The sequence below is a fragment of the Phyllopteryx taeniolatus genome, chromosome 15 (assembly GCF_024500385.1).
Source record: "Phyllopteryx taeniolatus isolate TA_2022b chromosome 15, UOR_Ptae_1.2, whole genome shotgun sequence".
NCBI classification, from domain to species: Eukaryota; Metazoa; Chordata; class Actinopteri; order Syngnathiformes; family Syngnathidae; genus Phyllopteryx; species Phyllopteryx taeniolatus.
Genome location: NC_084516.1, coordinates 15,590,850 through 15,610,044, shown reverse-complemented (window position 1 = coordinate 15,610,044; position 19,195 = coordinate 15,590,850). Strand labels below are relative to the sequence as shown.

General features: G+C 39.9%; 1 protein-coding gene across 9 annotated transcripts in view; it reads left to right on the top strand.

Moving 5' to 3' along the window:
- The window catches only part of sema4d (sema domain, immunoglobulin domain (Ig), transmembrane domain (TM) and short cytoplasmic domain, (semaphorin) 4D), a 69,132-nt gene that overhangs the window by 18,063 nt on the left and 31,874 nt on the right, over positions 1-19,195 (top strand). For 2 of the 9 annotated variants that reach the window (XM_061800087.1, XM_061800086.1), the window contains exon 3: positions 10,699-10,757. The exons of 6 other annotated variants lie outside the window; for them this stretch is intronic. The gene's annotated coding sequence lies outside the window, so the exon portion shown is untranslated. Of the gene's footprint in view, positions 1-10,698; positions 10,758-11,541; positions 11,712-19,195 lie in introns of all 9 variants that reach the window. One more of the 9 variants, XM_061800088.1, reaches the window with a different exon arrangement.

Below are 19,195 nucleotides of genomic sequence, written 5' to 3'. Positions count from 1 at the left end.
AAAATGAATGAATGAGTTTGACCCAGAAGCATCAATCAGACATTTGATTTAAACTTCGTTATTTACTCAAGGTTATCTCTGTTTATTAAAACAAGATAAGGACGACCGATTCTTGTCTTGACGATGCAGTTTTGATTCATCTTCAAGCGTGGCTGAAGTGGAAGTACATGGTTTGAGTGACCAATTTAAAACGATCAGCTTCATTATGCAATGTTGTTGGAACTTGGTTTATTAAAACAAAGAGAACTGTTCTTTTGTGTTGACCATACAGGGTCTTTGATTTGTTCAAAAGTGTCTGAAGTGGGAGTACGTGTTTTGAGAGACCATTTTAGCGACAGAATAAAACACCACGTTCATGTCCAAGATTGTCCTGATTTGGCTTATGAAGTCAAAGCGGTGATAACCACTGCTTGTTTTGACGATAGTCTTTTGAAGGACAGTTCTAGCGACCAATTTAAAAACATCACGTTTATTATCCGAGATTGTTTGAACTTGGTTCCTTGAAACAAAATAACAGCGACCAGTTCTTGTCTTGTTGATGCAGAGTCCCTGCATGTCTTCAAAAGCATCTGAAGCAGAAGTACCTTTTGACAGATAGTTTCTAGTGACCGATTTAAAAACACAGCGTTGAAACGTTTTCAATAGTTTTACCGTATGTACAAATATGTTCAAAAGTTAAAATAAAAATGTCAAAATGGACTTGCTCGCAAGGTTGTGATCGGACAGTGACGATATAATGTTGTTTTTAATTGAGTTTAATAATCTTTAAAGATGCATTTTGTAAAGCCAAAGGCAAACATTTACATTTTAAAATAAGAGCAAGCAGCATTTCATTCAGGCTTCGCTAGAATTTGTCAATATGAAGTGGAAGTTCAGGAGTAAGCGATGCTGTTATTGTTGAGCTGTCCGGCTAAGATGAAAGGTATCTGGGCAACCAGAAGTATCAAAAAGGAGGGGGAGGGGCTCTTTTTTGTTGTCCGCCCGTTGCTCGTCCGTTGCTTGTCCGTGTTGTCGTACGATTGTTCACTTGCAAAGAATGATAAATGTTACGGCAAAAGGAAGTAAGGGGAAAATATTGGAGTCCCCCCCCCCCCCCCCCCCCCCCCGCCTATCGGGAACAAAGCCCCTCTTCACAACATGTGACTACTTAACATTCATACAAAGGAAAGCAAAAGATGCTACTTATTTGCTTTCCAATTCACACAAAACACGTAAACAAATGTCCCCTTATTTCCTCGAAACAAACATTTGTTCAGTGTGAGATATCGGTCCACATTCCTTTTGGATGGAAACATTCTATTCGGTATTCCCAGATACGAACTGGCCTGTCTCGGGAGCCCCTTTTGAACCTCCTAAACAGAGTTGGCCTCGCTCATATTTGCCTGTTTTGAACACTTGTATTCTGTGCGGTTTTCACATATCCACTAGTGTAAAATCTTGGGTTCCAGCTATATTGGGAGGCTTTTGGGATGAGGAAAGTTTGAAAAGTTAGATTTGCCTCTGTAATCCTCTTCAATGCAACCCCCCCACCTCCCTACCCAAGCAGGATTTCACTGAACAGGAATTTCATCCACTCTTACAACAAGTTCTTTAGCTTGGAGTGGATGATTAGGACAGATGGATGATTTTTAAAGATGATGAGATGAACGATGATGATCAATACAGTCGAAACTTAAAGCTTTCTGGAAAAATATCCCTTAATGGTAGGGTTTGCAGTTAAAAAAAGAAACACTTTCTGTCATATACATTCAAACTGACTGTACGATCAGATATTAGAATATTATTAAAATGATCTTTTGAAACAAATATTCTCTCTTTGCCCCCATTCTATTTTATTTTAAAAGAATCTTGAATCTTATTATTTTACAACTGGTCATGGCGCGACAAGAATAGCCACTCAGAGACTGTAGAGACAAGAGGTGTGACCGAAGACCGTGTCAATCATTTCTCGTTCACTCTCATTTACCGTGCGCTCAAGTTGCCACACAGTTTCACAGGGACACGCCACAGCCTTTCGCCAAGGAGGCTATTATTGTCTCTTGGCTTGATTATTTAACTCTGGATAGCAACAGTTACTTAGAAGTTAAAAAGAAGAAATTGGACAGCTCTCAATACATATCAAGGGTAAACGTATAACTCTGGTGTTTTGTCAGTGGACGGTTGCATATGGCTGGGCTTGGAAAACCCCCGCGTATGGCACATCACCACTCACACCGGGTAGTCGGGTAACTTGATCACCTCTCTTATATTTGTAATTGATTGTACATTCCAAAAAATACAACATGAAACGGGTAACATTTCATGTTTGGCAGCACTCCATCATAACTAAGCCCTGCTAGCAATGTAGCTGCCGTGCATGGTAACGTAGCAAGCTGGGGGTGTTTCTTTGGGCAGAGACGTGAGGGGGTGGGGGCGGAGAGTGAAGTGAGGCTCCATTCAAATCTTGCGAGCAGTTTGAAAACTGCATACTCTACCTTTATAGAAGGCATGTTATGCATTTTCTTGATATGAAAGTTTGCAGTTGACTTAAAGGTCCCCTTCTAATTTTGTGAATATTTACGCTTATTCCATAGTTCTAGACTTACAAATAATGTCTGCAGAAAATAAATCAGCCCAAAATAGACTCTGTAGTAATTTTTTTGCTTGTTTTCTATGTTGAAATATCTGATTTTCAGCCAGATTTTGGCCCGTCCACATTTTGACACGTAACGAGCAGTGATTTGCGTCCCATTCACTACCCCTCCTCATTTCTCATTAATTTTGCATGCACGTGTGAATTAATATTGTTAAAATGTAATTTAATACATTGCCCATTCCGCTAATAAAGGTTATACGATGGTAACAGTTTGGACTCTGGAACGAATTATTCCAAAAATAATTGTTCTCAAGGGGTAATTTTGTTTTGATAGTCAAATCGGAGGTTGACCCAGCATCACTGTTGAACACTATATCAAGTAGTTCTGGAAAACAAGTTTTTCACTTTGTACATTTTGAAAAATTGACTCCAACTGTATGGTGGTGTTTTGGGAAGAATGTGAAAACAAAATCAAGATGGCAAAAATATGTTGTTCCCTAACACAGTATTATTGTGTTTCCCTTTTGCAACTGGTCCCTTGTTGTTTTTTGCACCAGGAGAATCTGCCTGCTCATTTTTTTTTTCTTCTTATGACGAAAACCTATGTGTTCCTATCGTTTAGTTTCCCTCCCCCACCTGCAGTGATGCCCACTGACAGCAGTGTCAGGGATTGCAGATGTTTATAGATTGAGGGAGTGGATTGCAGAAAGGCTAATTTGAAAATGTATGGATGGGGGTGGTAGGGTGACTTTTCCTGGAATGATCACATGGTTGCAGGGAATCTCAGTCCACTGTATAGCCATGTGCTTTGTTTTCTACATGAGTCAAGATCCCCCATGTTGTTGTTTTTTTTAGAAGCCAGCGATGCAACCACAATTGACCCTAGGAATGCAATCCATTCAACAACCTTAGATTTTGTGCAGCTTTCCGATAAATATTGAGAAATAACAAAAATCGAATTGATCTTTTTTAGAGTTGAAGTTCTGAGTTCTGATCCTCCACTGTATCTGTTTTCATTTGAAAGTAAAGTGATCTATAAAATTCCAAAACAAATACCCCTTTTTTGTTTGATTGGAAATTGCCACGGCTGAAACCATATTAATTGGCAACAGATGTCTTGTTTGGAGCTGTGTTTCGGCAAAGATGCTCAACAGTTGGTTGCTGTTTGCAATCTAAACGCTGGAGACAATTAAGTTTTAAATAAGATCGGAACCTGCTTCACCACAAACACCTGCCTTCAAAAAAAATCAGATCTAGAGCTTTTTCAGGAGCTTTATAACATCATTAATTTGCATTAAAGCTGAGAGCATTGATAAATGGGTCCCCGCACCACCATGCCCAATGAAACGTTGTTGGTGCATCAGACAGGGGACTTAATGTGTGTGAGCATAATAATTTAAAAGATCTTCAGGAGTTAGAATCGGATAATTGATTTGCCAGTAAGGGGGTCTATGAATCTTTTCCAGAGTTGGATCATCATCACACACACAAGATGTTTGGCTCTGGCATTGAAGAGTCAAGTTATTAAAGGTCACATGCCATCAATTTAAAAAAAAAAAAAAAATATATATTTATAATATTTGATGTCCTTTTATCGGGTTTGCTAGATAATTTGGGTTGGAAATGCCCCAGATGCCATGTTTCAGGCTTTTCTAGTTCATCTTTTACGCCTTGCCGGATTTGTCATTAATAAAATTTAGTTTTTGTTTTTGGGAAAGCCCTCAAAATGATTTTAATTCAGTCTAAGAATCATGAAAACAAAGAAACGATGCAATCTCAAGGTGTCTGATTAAAATGGAGTGGACTCTTGACTGGTTCTTAACTGGGAGCGTCATTGTCCCTTGTGGGAAGTCTGTGTCAAACTGATGTGACCTTAGTTTGTCATCTGTCAGTATGTTTCCTACTCACTGACTTTCTGGAGTGGGACCCATTTGATTAATTAGTTTTGAGTCTGAAGAGTCCTCATTCAACTCCACGCCTGTGACATCCCAGCTTCCTCTCAGTGACCTCTCTGGACCTCTGTGTCACCAAAGGGCTGGCACCCGGGCCATGATATAGACATTCGAAGGGGTGGCGTTCTCTGAATCACACAGGAAAAACGTCTGCATCAGCTGTCAGCGGGTTTTGTGGGAGCGGAGCGGGTAACAGTCTTAGCGCTTCCTAACCTTGTCAAAGGGGTTGTAGCCTTTGACCTGAAGCTCATCAATCTCGCACCAATGTCATCATCTCGCTCATCTCAATCGAAGCTGTCAGAGGAGAGCAGGAGGCAGGGACGTGTTGTATGGTTTGTTTGTGCTCGCTTGCATCCGTGTTTGGCTTCTTTGTGTGGGGATTAACAATGGAGTGCACACTGAAGCACTGCGTGGGATATCTTGTGAGCTAGCTGACCTTGATCGCTTGTTAAATACATTTATATATAGGAATCAATATATAATTCTATTGCTGATATGTTATTTACACAAATTGAATTCAGGATACGGTAGAAAGTTCAGTAAACCCTATTCTTAATAGTCAAGATTCTTGCACGGTAATCACTTTTTTCCCTCCACAATTCATTCACTTTCATAAGCCATATATCAACAGCTTGTAGCCAAGCTCTGCACTCAATTTTCACTTGCTTCAAAGACATCATTTACTCTGAATAATTGGAAAAATTCTTAATAAATAAATTATGCCCATCTCTACCCTTTTTACTGTGTTTAGCACTACTACGGTCCGCCCATAAATCCCATTGGAACTTCATTGCAAAACACTGTGCCTACCAAAGCGTATTAACTCTTAGTCTCTTGAACTAATTAAAGTCGCAACTTGAAAGATTTCCTAACAATGACAGTCTGTCAAAATGAGTCTGGTTGCAATGGCCACATCACCCTGAGTACAACCCACGAAGAATTTAGACAATTGGATCTTGGGTTCCAGAGAAATTGAGGTTTTTAGTGTCAGGAAAAATATATTGATATTCCCATATAGAAAATATGGTCAAAAAGACCTTCAAACTAGTATAACTTCATTATTTCTCAACATATCTCCTCGACCCTTTCATTTTGTCTGCTACTTGGGGAACCCCTTCTCTGATTGGCTGACAAGTTTTCAGGGTTTCACCTAGGTTGAGACTTTACTTGTGATGGTGGGCAGTGCAGTGGAGGGTGGCACTGTGGTGTTTGATCAGCGCATTCAAAATAATCAAACAAAGGTTTATGAACTAAGCTTATTTATTGTTATCATTGTTATTGTTATTATTATTACATACACAACAATATAATTTCCAGTTAGCTGTTTACAAAGTTTTCTGTGAAGTTTGAAGTAAATCCGATGATTCACGCTCTCGGTGTGGCCCGGAATGAGATGGCTTGAGTGGACGCCGCCATTGAAAAATATGAAAATGGATTGTATAAACATTACATTTTCAACTAATAAGACTAACATTGGGGCATTTTTCTACCATAGAGTCAAGGTTTCGTTCACAAGTGTCCTAATGATTTACATTGATCTCTGGACAAGCAAATTTGGGCAAATTTATGGCATAAAATGTGGCATAAAATCCTTAATCCTCATCCGAATGTTACAATTTAGTGCTCTTTTTTATTTGTGTTTCAAAACTCTATCCAATGATATCATCTATTTTGATATGCAGGTGGTTTGAATTTTTTAGAAACATACCTACAATGGATTTCTTCAGATGTCTTCTCTTGCCTGCTATATATATTATATATTTACATTTCCTTTATCCACTATTGCAGCTAAAACAATGCACATTTACTCATTGTGGGACTAATAACGGCTATCTTATCTTATGTTACACATCCATCCATCCATTCATCCATTTTCCGTACCGCTTATCCTCTCTAGGGTCGCGAGCGTGCTGGAGCCTATACCAGCTATCTTCGGGCAAGAGGCGGGGTACACCCTGTACTGGTCACCAGCCAATCGCAGTATGTTACACATATTTACTAATAATGGTGACTCGCCCATGTTCCGTGGGTGCTGGGGCGGTGCCGGCTGGTACCTGGGTCCCTGTGGCCCCCGCTGGGTGGCCGGTTGTCGGGGGGCCTTGGTGGGGCCAGCGGACCGTCCTGGGTCCCTCAGTGTGGGACGTGTCCCGTTCGCCGGGCTGCTCTCGGGTGGACCCCTGGGCGTGATCCCGCCCCTCGATTGATTGGGTGGGGTCTTCAGCCGCCGCGGTGCGGCCACCGCAATTGCAGGACACTTCTGTCAGTCTTTGTGCATGTAAAACAGTATCAATTCACTTGCATGTATCCGCAGGCACACAGCCCTTACTGCAACAAATAACTCATGAATATGCAAATCGCTTGTTCATTCCCTCAATTATACTCTCGTCTTGTACAGTTTTATAATTTACATAATTAATGCCACCACACTTCATTTGTACAGCCGGGTTCACGGCCCTGGTCCTGCATGCTTCTTCTCCTGTCCTTGTCCGGTTCTATCTTGTCCTGTCCTTCCCTCACAGGGTGTAGCACTACAGCCCCATGCAACACTCATATTTAACGTTTCATTGTTGTAGATAATGGAATGATTTACTTCACTCATTCTGTTTTCAATTAGGGCCTTGTCTTTTGTCTTTGTTTATTTCTTCCTTCGAGAAACTTTGTTCTGTTCGACTGATCAAGCCTGATTCTCAATAAACCTTAATTATAATACCACAGCGGAAGCTTAAAAACTCCACTGTGACACAGTAAAACTCTTTCGGCATAAAAGGGATACAGATTTTACATTATGCTTGACCTAACAACAAAAACAAAACAAAAAAAAAAACTAATAATATACGTTTAACCTTATATGCTCCCTGTTCTCAAGTGACCTGTACAGTGACGTACTAATTCATTTCCGGTTCAGACGGCATCCTGTGTGGCTGTGTATTATTTTATATTTATATTTCCAAACACGTATTAATTGAACTTTTATTTTGTTGTTCAAAGTTGGTTACTCTCTGCAAAAATGCGTTTCTAGCCAGACCTCTCTGACAAGTGTACTGCATCGCCAAATCACTTGCTTCAGTATTTAGTGAGTCCATATCACGATATCTTAGCAATTAGCATGGCTTTTACGTCTTCCCTGTTAATTACTTCTCGTCCTCCTCTGGTGATAACAATACTTGTAAGAAGTGTTCGCTACCATGGAGGCGTTGGTTAGTAATTTATAATGCGTTGACACCTGATGCAAAGAGAATTTTCTCCTCTGTGGCTCACTTGCCTGAGTGGCATAAAAGAATGGCGTGCACCAAGCATTCCCGTTATTACCCAAACCGCGTGAAGCAAGGTTGGGCGATTGTTCAATGTGGATGAACCGTTTTTTCCCTCTAACAATATAATGGTTTTATCTGATTCATTTATGAAATATGTACTGGCCAGCGTCTGAGGCGTCATGGTGGCCCGACACACCACTGTACTGACCGTTAATGCTAGACGCTGGATTTTTAAATTTTATTTTCTATACTTTTCGCGACTCCTCAAGACTTCCGCCAACATGGAGGAGAAGTTGCTAGCGACTAACGAGCCATAAATAGTCCCAAGAAAAGGACACGGCTATTATTTGGAAACAACTGAAGTCTGCAAATCATGTATTAAAAGATGTTACGACGAATACAGGCATATCCATATAAAATCACCTAAAGCTGAAGCACGTTATCGAGTGCAACGCATGTATCACGTTAAAGAGAGCCGCAACTCCGTACCGCTCCTGTAACGTAAACAAAACAATGCCGTGGAGCGTGTAGCGATTGTGGTGGCAATTGAAGCGCTTGTGTTTTTGTGTTCGCTCCGTGAACGGGGCGGGAAAATAACAAGATGGTAGTTTGTCGATCATGGACGACATAGAAAGTGTTCACAGGTTTTTGTTTCCGTTTGCTTTAGCAGCTACTAGCTAGCTTTGTTGCGTGAGGGATCACCCCAATAGTTTGACAATGGGCCGGCCGTCGCTGTCTGAGCTAACTGCTTCGGACATTGGGGTTTGCACAGTGTGGCATTCTCAAGAATCGGTCTTGTATTTATTTTTTTACTCGCTTTATTTACAGATCAGTCACCGCATTGTAGTCGTTCCACATGACATCACATTTTTCTTGATTTCCGTCAGACTGGGCATGTTTAAAGTGAACTCAGATTGCAATGACATGTTTGGTATATCTGATCTCTTTCGACTTAAGTAACATAACAATAAGATACAACTTTCCATAATCATTTCCAGATTTGTATATTTAGAGTCTTTAATTAACCTACCATGCATGTTTTTGGGATGTGGGAGGGAACCGGAGTGCCCGGAGAAAACCCACGCAGGCACGGGGAGAACATGCAAACTCCACACAGGCGGGGCCGGGGATTGAACCCCGGTCTTCAGAACTGTGAGGCAGACGCTCTAACCAGTCGCCCACCGTGCCAATATATTTAGAATTGTTAAATAAACCCTCTGATTCATGTGAATCAATTTGGTCTGGTCCGGTTTTATACGTTTATAAACTTTAATACAATAAATATCTAATCATATTGAATATCGCCATTGAGGAAAAACAATTATCAAATTTAGTCCATATTGCCCAGCACTAGTTTCACCTGAGACAAATGGCAGTACACCGGTAATGTCTTTTGATATTATTGCACACATCCTTGTAAAATGGCATATTTGTTTTCTTATGACCTGGATTCAGTTTTGTTCACCTTTGCCTGTCAACCTTTGTTTGTTTTTCTCTTTCCGAGATTAATGATACACCAGTGGAAATGGAGCCAAAGCCGCAAACAGAACAGTGAAAAGGGCAAATATGTAGTCCCACTTTGGCCTGTGGGAACAAAAGATGGTATACTTGTGCAAGAAGAAGGCATACAGTGCTGCTATGAGGGTTTTCTTCTGGCTCAGGGATTGAGGCTGATGGAGCAGACTGGAAAGAGCTGTGAATGGAGGCCCGGCCATCCTTCAAATTTCTGTGTCTCCTTATCTACAGTCACCAAAACTATGGAATTTTCAAGCTCACTGATTTGCTGTGGCTAGATATTGATTTCCAATGATGCATGCTAACAAGTAAAATCCTGGAAATCATGCTGTTTTGAACCCCAATGAACTGGTGTAGAGCCTCAAGTTCAGTAAAGTTCTGAGTTCAACCAAACCATCCATCCATTTTCCATACCGCTTATCCTCAACAGGGTCGCGGGCGTGCTGGAGCCTATCCCAGCTATCTTCGGGCGAGATGCGGGGCACACCCTGAACTGGTCACCAGCCAATCGCAGGGCACATATAAACAAACAACCATTCACATTTACATAGTCTTCACTTAACCTACCATGCATGTTTTTGTAATGTGGGAGGAAACCAGAGTACCCGGAGAAAACCCACGCAGGCACGGGGAGAACATGCAAAGTCCACACAGGCGAGGCCAGATTTGAACCCGGGTCCTCAGGACTGTAAGGCAGATGTGCTAAGCAGTCGTCCACCGTGCCGCCCTCAACCAAACCATTTTATAACAAAAGCAAAAATCCTGACGTGTCATGTCAGCATATTGCACGAGACCTCCATTCAGTGAATTCTTAAATGTTTAACCTAAAAGTTCCAAAATCAATTATCCTTAAAAATGACGCTTTGAGGTTTTAAAACTATGTGTAACAACGGCCAATCAGTCGACATTGTCCTGCTCCACTTATGTTTGCAAGTTGGAAGGCATCTTCATTATCCCTGAGTAGAGCAAATTGTTTATTTGGGGTCTTGCATACCTGCAAAAATACTGGTCAAGACTGTAAACTGGTTCACCATGTTATTTTATATTTCCCTACATTTGTTGTAAAAAAATATTTTAATATTGATTATTTTTATATTTTAATCATATTATAGTATTTTCATGTTTTTCATTTTTCTTTTATTTACTGAATACATATGTTACTTAAATGTTGAAGTACTCTGTTTTAGTACATATGGATTAAAACTGCAGTTTAAAAACAATATAAAAAAAAAGCGGTGATAATAGTTGAGATCGGACGATATGAAAAAAAATAATTGTGACCATTTTTTCTGCCATATCGCCCAGCCCTACTCCTTGTCCTTAAAGGTGCGCGCGAACACACGCACACGCACTCTTCATAAATGTCCTGTCTGATCTCTCTCTTCTTGCCTCCTCTGCCTAGCTTGTGGATTTTATAATTCTCCCCAGTGGAAGAGCGCCACATCTTGTAAGGAGCCACAGGTCAGAAACTTTACTCCTCACTCCCCATTATTTTTTCTGTGCTCTGCAGACAGTGACGGAGCTGCTTGTGTTCTTGCACGCTCCAACACGAATGCTGCGTGCTTGCCCGACCATCCCCTGCCAGACTGCCCTTTACTCCTCCCCAGCTCCTGTAATCGCCTTGTTTTTTTGTTTTGTTTGTTTTTACTCCCTTTTGCATGACCACACCTGGCCACTTTGATGTCATCCCGCTTTTTCCTTTGGTGGTTTTTGATTGGTTGTCATCACGAGTCCTCTTGGAAACAAGCTGATGGTTGTGTGCACAGCTGCCTGCTTTTTGTAAACTTCCACATAAATACTTTCCTCTTTCTCTGTACCCTTTCTTTTAACCATTTTCCAAAACCTTTTCCGAGAGACACTAAAGGCATAATTGAGCAACTACGTCTTGCCGAATTCATTAAAGATTGACCATGACTGAAATCCCATTGCTGAGAGAAACATTGTGAAAGGCGAACTGGCAATTTTCCAGCTTCTGAGTTCATATCAGAAATAGGACTGCACCTGGGTGTAAAAACCCTTTCACATTTCCTGAAAAAGGTGGACTAGGGTTTGAAAAACGTGTCGTCACACGTTGAGCTACGATCGCTTGTTTACAACTGAAGATGTCGCGGTATTGCCCTACTGTTAACTTCGTACTTTGTCTTTCTTATTTAAGTATGGTGTGATGTTGCTGTTTTGCATGGTGTAGCGCCTCGTCAGATGATCGCAAAGGGAAAAAAAACGACAACGGACTACGTTTTTACAGGTTCCCTGCTTGGCGGCAGCAAGCAAGATGTAAGCGTAGTAGTTTCAGAGCTCAGAAAGAGATGTTGGATGGCTTTGAGTCAAGCTGTTGGATGGAAAAAAAAAAATAAATAAATCCAACCGACAATATCACGACAAGGATGAGCGTGTGGTCCTGACATTTTCATTACGGTAAGTAAAGACATAAATAACATATGCATCCTGTTGTTTATTACATGCAACAAAGAATGTGGGATGTGTTATCTGACAGCTGGCGTTATTTGACATCTTTATATCCGAATCGTTCATTCTAGCTGGATTAATATATGTATATTTACCTGAGATTAACTTTTTAAACAGATGGTTAAAAAAAAAAACACACATGCATATTGGTTTAGCTCCACGTGCCTTCGTCCAAATGACGTGTTGGCATTGTTCGCCCAGCATCTTCATCATGTTAAGGTGCTGCACCCACTGGTTAGTAAACTGCACATGAGATGCTAACAATTTATAATTGTTCCGAAGTGTGGGCACTCACACCACACACAAGGTACGCAAATAAGATGCACACAACGGAGGCAGTAGGTCCAGGTCGCTGCTCTACTCTGTATTCTGAATTTCATACGGATCCAAACCATTTATATTGTGCATTGTTTTGGCCAGGTATGGGTCTCTGGCTTCCCAGTCTAGTTTTTCCATGTAAAATACCATCTATTTCTTGCATTTAAAAAATTTTTTCACTCACGAAAAATGCACAGCGGTTGCAGTGCACAGCCTGCCTTTGTTTACCTTCTCGGTAGCCCCCAAAATGGCCACCACAACCCACAATGTAAAGCGGTTTCCAAGTCCGATTACTCTATGTGGTTGTTTTCCCGAATCAATATTCTGTATAAACAACACGGACATGGAATGGGGGGAAGAAATCGATCTGAGAATTATTCCATCTTCTGAGGTAGTATCAAAAGTTATATGGCGGTTGTATGTTAAAACACTTTTACACTGGCTGACCTTCCTCACTTTGAGGAAACAAAAACAGCCAGCACAGTTCTCCAAATTAGCTTTAAGCTGTTTGTCACTCCCAGTCGAAGTACAGTATACTGTAAAACTGACATATAAAACAAGATAATTAATAATTGAGAAATCATTGTATATTTAAACACAAATGTACAACCAAACCACATCATTTCTGTCTGCCAAACCTCCATTAGATTAATGCTAACGAAATAGGAAATGTCACAGATGGGTTAAGGGAAATAAGCATAGATGGTACAGTAGTTATAAACCTTCAAACATTACAACATTCAAACATTAACCCACAGAGCACACAACAATACGAGAAGACATTATCTCAGCTTTGTGGGAACAACAAATATTACTGCAGCTTAGTAGGGGACCTTCTTTGCCTCTTCTTCTTGCTTTGAATTATGCTGGATCTACAGTACATCCGGTAGAGCTCAGTGCTGCCTGCCATGTTCCGGCACTACGTCCTACTACTACACTGAAAGTGTGCAACTCTAAAGTCGGACTTTCCTGTAATAAGTAAAAACCCATAAATGATCGCTTGAAAGTCGAAGGTACAGCGGAGGTTCACTTTCTGTCAAACAAATCAATGGACAGCAGGGTGTCTAGCTCCACCCTTCACAAGCATACTTCTGAGACTGACACTATAATGTAGGGGTCCTGAAGAATGAGACGGTTTGGGTCCAATGTCTTGAGACCCTTTCCACTGGAAACTGCTTGGTGGAAACCAAGCTGACATTACCCGAGATACATGAGACACAAAGTGAATCACATCATCTTTAAGTCCTCTTTTTGTGTAGTATCTCATTAAGAGAGGCATGGTTTGGCTTCTTCAAGTACTACCAATTCAATTTTTGCCACCATTACTCCTTCGGTTCCTCTCCCTGATTCACTGCTCCTTACTTTACCTTTTGTATGTTCTAAATCCTCTGCAATTACCTTAACTATCAACAGATCGTGAGAATCCAGCTGGCTTGCTCATCTTTGTGTTGTTTATCCCCCTGTGCTTTGTGAAGGAAGTGTGTATTTGTTGTGGCTGTTTAAACTGTGGGCTTGCCAAATTCAGGAGGACACCCTCTTGGTACTGTGGCAGCCTTTGGGGTTGATGTCATACATTTTCACACACTACACCAAAAGGAAGTATTTGTCCATGCAGGGTGAGAATTTACCACCGTGAAATTGGTGCCCCGCTGAAGGCTGTTGAGAGAACGAAAAGGGAGGGAAATGAGTGCCAACGGACAGCGGAGAAGATGAAATGTAGGATCATGTCGAGATTTTTGCTCCTCTTTCAAGTGACTGATTGAGAGAGTTGATTTGAAGGATTAATTGTGCACTACAACAGTGGCGTAAATGGCCTATGAGAGCATTTGATACAGCTCGTCATGCTCGTCAAAAACATCCATCCATCCATCCATCCATTTTCTGAGCTGCTTCTCCTCACAAGGGTCGCCAGCACGCTGGAGCCTATCCCAGCTATCATCGGGCAGGAGGCGGGGTACACCCTGAACTGGTTGCCAGCCAATCGCAGGGCACATACAAACAAACCAACCATTCGCACTCACATTCACACCTACGGGCAATTATGCATGTTTTTGGGATGCGGGAGAAAACCCACGTAGGCACGGGGAGAACATGCAAACTCCACACAGGCGGGGCCGGGGATTGAACCCCGGTCCTCAGAACTGTGAGACTGACGCTCTAACCAGTCGTACACCGTGCCGCCATTCCAAAAACAAATATATTAATTAAATCTGGAGAAAAAAAATCTATAAGAGGAATAAATACATTCTTCTGTAATGTTACAACTTTATTCTCATAAATGACCTATTTTTTTGTTGACTTTTCTCATAATATTCCAACTTCATTGCCATGCCTTTTTGCCTCTGACCATTTGGACTTTATTCTCGTAAACTTGTCTTTGTCTTGTCTTATTTCCCAGCCCTATTTTAACACAATTTAACAAGTATTAATAAATTTTCCTATAATATTACTTTATTATTTTTGTGAATTACATTCTTGGGTGTAAAAACAATATGACTTTGTTCTCATAGGCTTACTTTTTCCCCGTGAGCCATCTATTTTTTCCTCATTTCACACCTATCTTAACATAGGAATTAATTGAGTAAATTGTTTTAAAAAAAAAAAAAAAAATCATTCTCTTTATTACATTTTTCGTATCTTGGAATATCATTAGAATTTTTTCTTTAAATATTACAACTTTATTCTTGTAAAAAATACAAGAATACCCCACCCCATAACATTACATTTTGTTTTCCATTAAATTAATTGTTTTGTAATATTAAGACGTTTTATAGTAAAAATGATTACTCTCAATTTGATTTGCTTTCTCTTGCAATATGATCTTTTATTCTGGTAATGTGATTAGTTTTTATTGGAATATTACAATTATTCTCATGATAATCTGCCATTTTTTTTCTCATCACTTTTTGTCAAACTTCTAACGAGACTATTTACTCTTGTGTAAGTAATATAGTGACTTTTGTTCATGAACGTCTGGAAAATATATTCAGTGTTGATAGGATGTGTGTTATTTAATATGGGGGTGGGCGGGCCCCGGGGGGGGGGGGGGGGTTAGTTAAACCCTAACCCCCCCGATACAGTCCACACGATACAGTCCACACGAGCCTTTGCTCCTCTCTTCCGTACAATCCTGAATACAGAACGTCAGAGGAGCTGCTATCAAAAGCCCCCAACCATTAAACCCACAAATATCAAAGAAAACACTGATTAGTACAGATTTAGCATGAAACTTGGAGGACTCAATAAAAAATTAAATGGTTCTTGAACCTCAGTGAGTGTAGTCACTTGCCCTGGACTTCTTAGAAAACAAAACATAACCACAGATCGGACTACCAGTAAAACACTTGAGACCGTGAGGCTTTCACGGCTTCTCAAAATAGGCTGGTGTAATGTGCCCCGGAGGCCTGGCTGCTTGTTATAGTAGCCTCAAGTAAAACGACATCGACTCGTCTGTGAATGGCAGTTTCCTTGTGACCTGGCTATAGTCACTCCTTTCATTGTTTATCACACACACCCAGTGTAGGTGCATTTGCTTGATTTGTCATTTAAAAAAAATAAATAAATAAATAAATAAATTAATTAAAAAAAAATATTATATATATATATATATATATATATATATATATATATATATATATAAAATACAGCCTCTAAGGCACGCAAACCTTTCGGGGAAATGTGACAGATTTTGAGACGTCAGATGTCTGCATACCACTCCAGTAGGGCTGCACGATATTTTGTTTGAGCATCGTCATCGTGATTTACGTGTGCACAATAGTCACATCGCAGGGTCAGTTAATAGAAAGAATGTGTCCTGCGGCATTTCCTACTTCGATCTTCAGAATGAAACTAGGCAGGCACGCGGCAGCTGCGTGAGGTGCGTTCAGGGAGTGCATAAATGGGAGTGAATATGTTCATTTGTAATACAGTACATAATTGTAGAAATGGATGAGTCGAAAAATTATTTGTATCAGAATGCTTTAGTTAAAACACTGTTCGATCACACAGTGGTCATATACAATTTATTTTATTTTGTAATATGAGCATAGATAAATTGCTTTAATATAGTCAGCTAGAGCTGTGGGGAATGCAAAGGTTCTTGTCCTACTGTGTTGCGTGTTTTTGTTGCACATTAAGGACAAAAGTCGTGTTTTTGTTTTAATTCCCCATTTAAAAATAAATAAGCAAATTTTTAAAAAAAACATTCAGGCAGCAGGTTTTTCCTCTTTTTTTTTAGATTTTAGGGTGAAAGCTGCAACAGGGTATTAGTGTGGATTAAATAGGTAGCAACAGTAGGGGAAATGAAATGCCAGTATTTTGAGGTTAATAGCCCGTCAGCAACATACTGGAAAAAAAACAAACAAACAATGAACTAGTTTGTTTTTGGACTGGTGAACTTTATTTTTAATCATGAACTATGAACTGAACTATCGCAATTTCTCCTGTATAATGCGCCACCCCCTCCCAAAAAAATTGTCAAAAGTCAATAGTGTGCACTATACATAGGTATAGGGGGAAAATGGGAGGGGAAAAAACTCACATTTTTATAAATGTATGACGCCATCTAGAGGTTAGGAAAAAGCTGTACACTTTCATTCAGATGTCACCGCCACCTAGAGGTTATGAGAAAGGTGTACACTTTCATTCTAATATATATATAATATAAAGTATTATTAGTGTTCAAATAAAGCGCTTAACTTCAGGATAATTTGCTAGAGGACTCTGCATCTTTTTGCACAATTGTCAAAAAATAATAATAATAATTGTACCGGCATTACCAGATTACTAGCAACCTTTTATTGCTCAGCGACTGTTTTTCTCAATGTCTTTATGTCTGAAAAGTATTCTCTGTCAATTGACTGTCTGTCTGTTGCCGTACTAGAGCAGCTCCAACTACCGGAGACAAATTCCTTGTGTGTTTTTTTTGGACGTACTTGGCAAAATAAAGATGATTCTGATTTTTTTAACAAATTAATTAACAAATACCTTAATCTTCAATACTTGGTATTCACATTTTTTGAATTCCTGATTTCATAGATTTTATGAGATAGAAGCCTAAATTATGTAAAAAAACAAATAAATACTTAAAATCGTTTAAATTGTGGGCCCTGAATCTATAATCTTTTGAATAGAATTACTGCGATTGGCTGGAAACCAGTTGAGGGTGTACCCCGCCTCCTGCCCGATGATAGCTGGGATAGGCTCCAGCACGCCCGCGACCCTAGTGAGGAAAAGCGGCTCAGAAAATAGATGGATGGATGGAATAGAGTTATGGAATTAAATAAACTTTTCCATGATGTTCAAATTTTTTGGAAAGGGTCTGTAATTTGATGTGTGGCGACATTTGACAGAACTCCCCAAAGCAGCTGTGTTAGGGTTGTGTGTTTAGGGTTTGGACATAGGATTTACACTCTTGTCTCAAGAGGACCCTCTACTGGAGCCGGTATTGACTCTAACTTGGTTTGTCTGGGACTGCCGCTGTGCATTTGAGTCCATCCATCTGTGCTCTTTGACAAGAAGCAGCACTGAGTAATGATGTAGACTGCTAACATCAGTATCTCCGCTAGCTTGTTGTGCACATTTTGCAGATGCTAATTAAAATTCAAACTTGACTTTTTATTTAGAGCAATAACTACAGAAGAACTTTGTGTTGTGAAAGGGTGGCAACACATTATTGAAATCCTCACCGCTCACATCATTCGCCCTAATGTTCACTCCCCAAAGTTTTTCAGATCCTCCTCAACCACGTGACTAAAGGAAAGGGTGTGTTGTTTTTTTTAAAAAAAAGAAAAAAAAGCTTGCCTTCGGCATACTAAATATACCCTTTGCAAGACCTGACCCCTCATTTGGCTTTGCTGTGGCCTCTTTAGCTTGACATGTTAGCTTCGCCATGGCCCTACAGCTAGTAATTATATAGGAGGACTTTCATTTTACATCCCCTGTATAGTGTTTCCTTCACACAAGCTCTTATCCTTTTGTGGTAAGTCATTGATCGTTCTGCCACACTTTTTAATATAACCAGGAATAATTTGTTTTTGGTTCCCTTGATCCTTGAGGAAAGGCGTGGATTTTAAGAATGCACCTCGAGGTTTGAGCGCAATCTGTTCCATGACGCTGGTAAAACAAACAAAAGCCGAGTCTGGCAATGTATTAAGTAACGTTAGGGGTTTACCAGAAGATTTGATTTGGGAGCTTAACATTGGGCTAAAACTACACCGTAGCAACTTTACATCACGATGAATTGCGAGAAAATTCACATAAATGTTGTCTCACTGTATCACAGACACAAACCTTGTGCCTCAAGGTAAGGAAAGGAATCAGCATTTTATAGCATTTGGTTCCATCTATCCATCCATTCATTTCAAAAAATGCTGTGGGAAGTTACTTTTACGTGCCAAAATGCTGAGTTCCGGTGCGTACCCTACAAAATAAAAGGCTACAAGCTTAAAACAGGAAGTCAAGTTAAAACTTGCACATATAAACTATTTGACATGATGAAACAGTCCCAAACAACTATTTTAACAATGCTATATTTAACTTTTAGCTGAAACATTAATTGATGCATATTAAGTCAATTGGGTTAGTTCCACACACATTGCCTTTACGTTCAGAGGTTTGATATTGATACTGGTTATAAATAACCTCGAGTCAAATGTTCATAATTTGACTCAATGGATGTTCATAATTTGGACACCCTTTATTTAAAACATGCAAACTTTTTTGACCCAGCCCCCTAAAAGAATCAGAACCGAGAATCGTTTGGAATCGAAATAAGGAACCGGAATCGCTCAAATTCAAACGATGCCCAACCCTAATCTTAATGTTAAACGAGGAGTGTTAAGACATCTCATTCTTTAACGCCGTTCCACAAGTATAAGATAAACCAATCAGTAAGGTAAAACATTATACGCTACAAATACTGTACACATTTTACAGGAGTGACTAATAAAACGCTTGAATCTAGCACACTTACTCTCTTTTTGGAGAACTGTTTGCTATCTGTCAAACTACACCAAAGTACTGGTACTGAAAAAACATAGTATTGTTTTATTTTTGACAGCATGGTGTCACTGTGCTTTTCTAGTACTAATATACCGTGCAACCCTAGTTAGAAG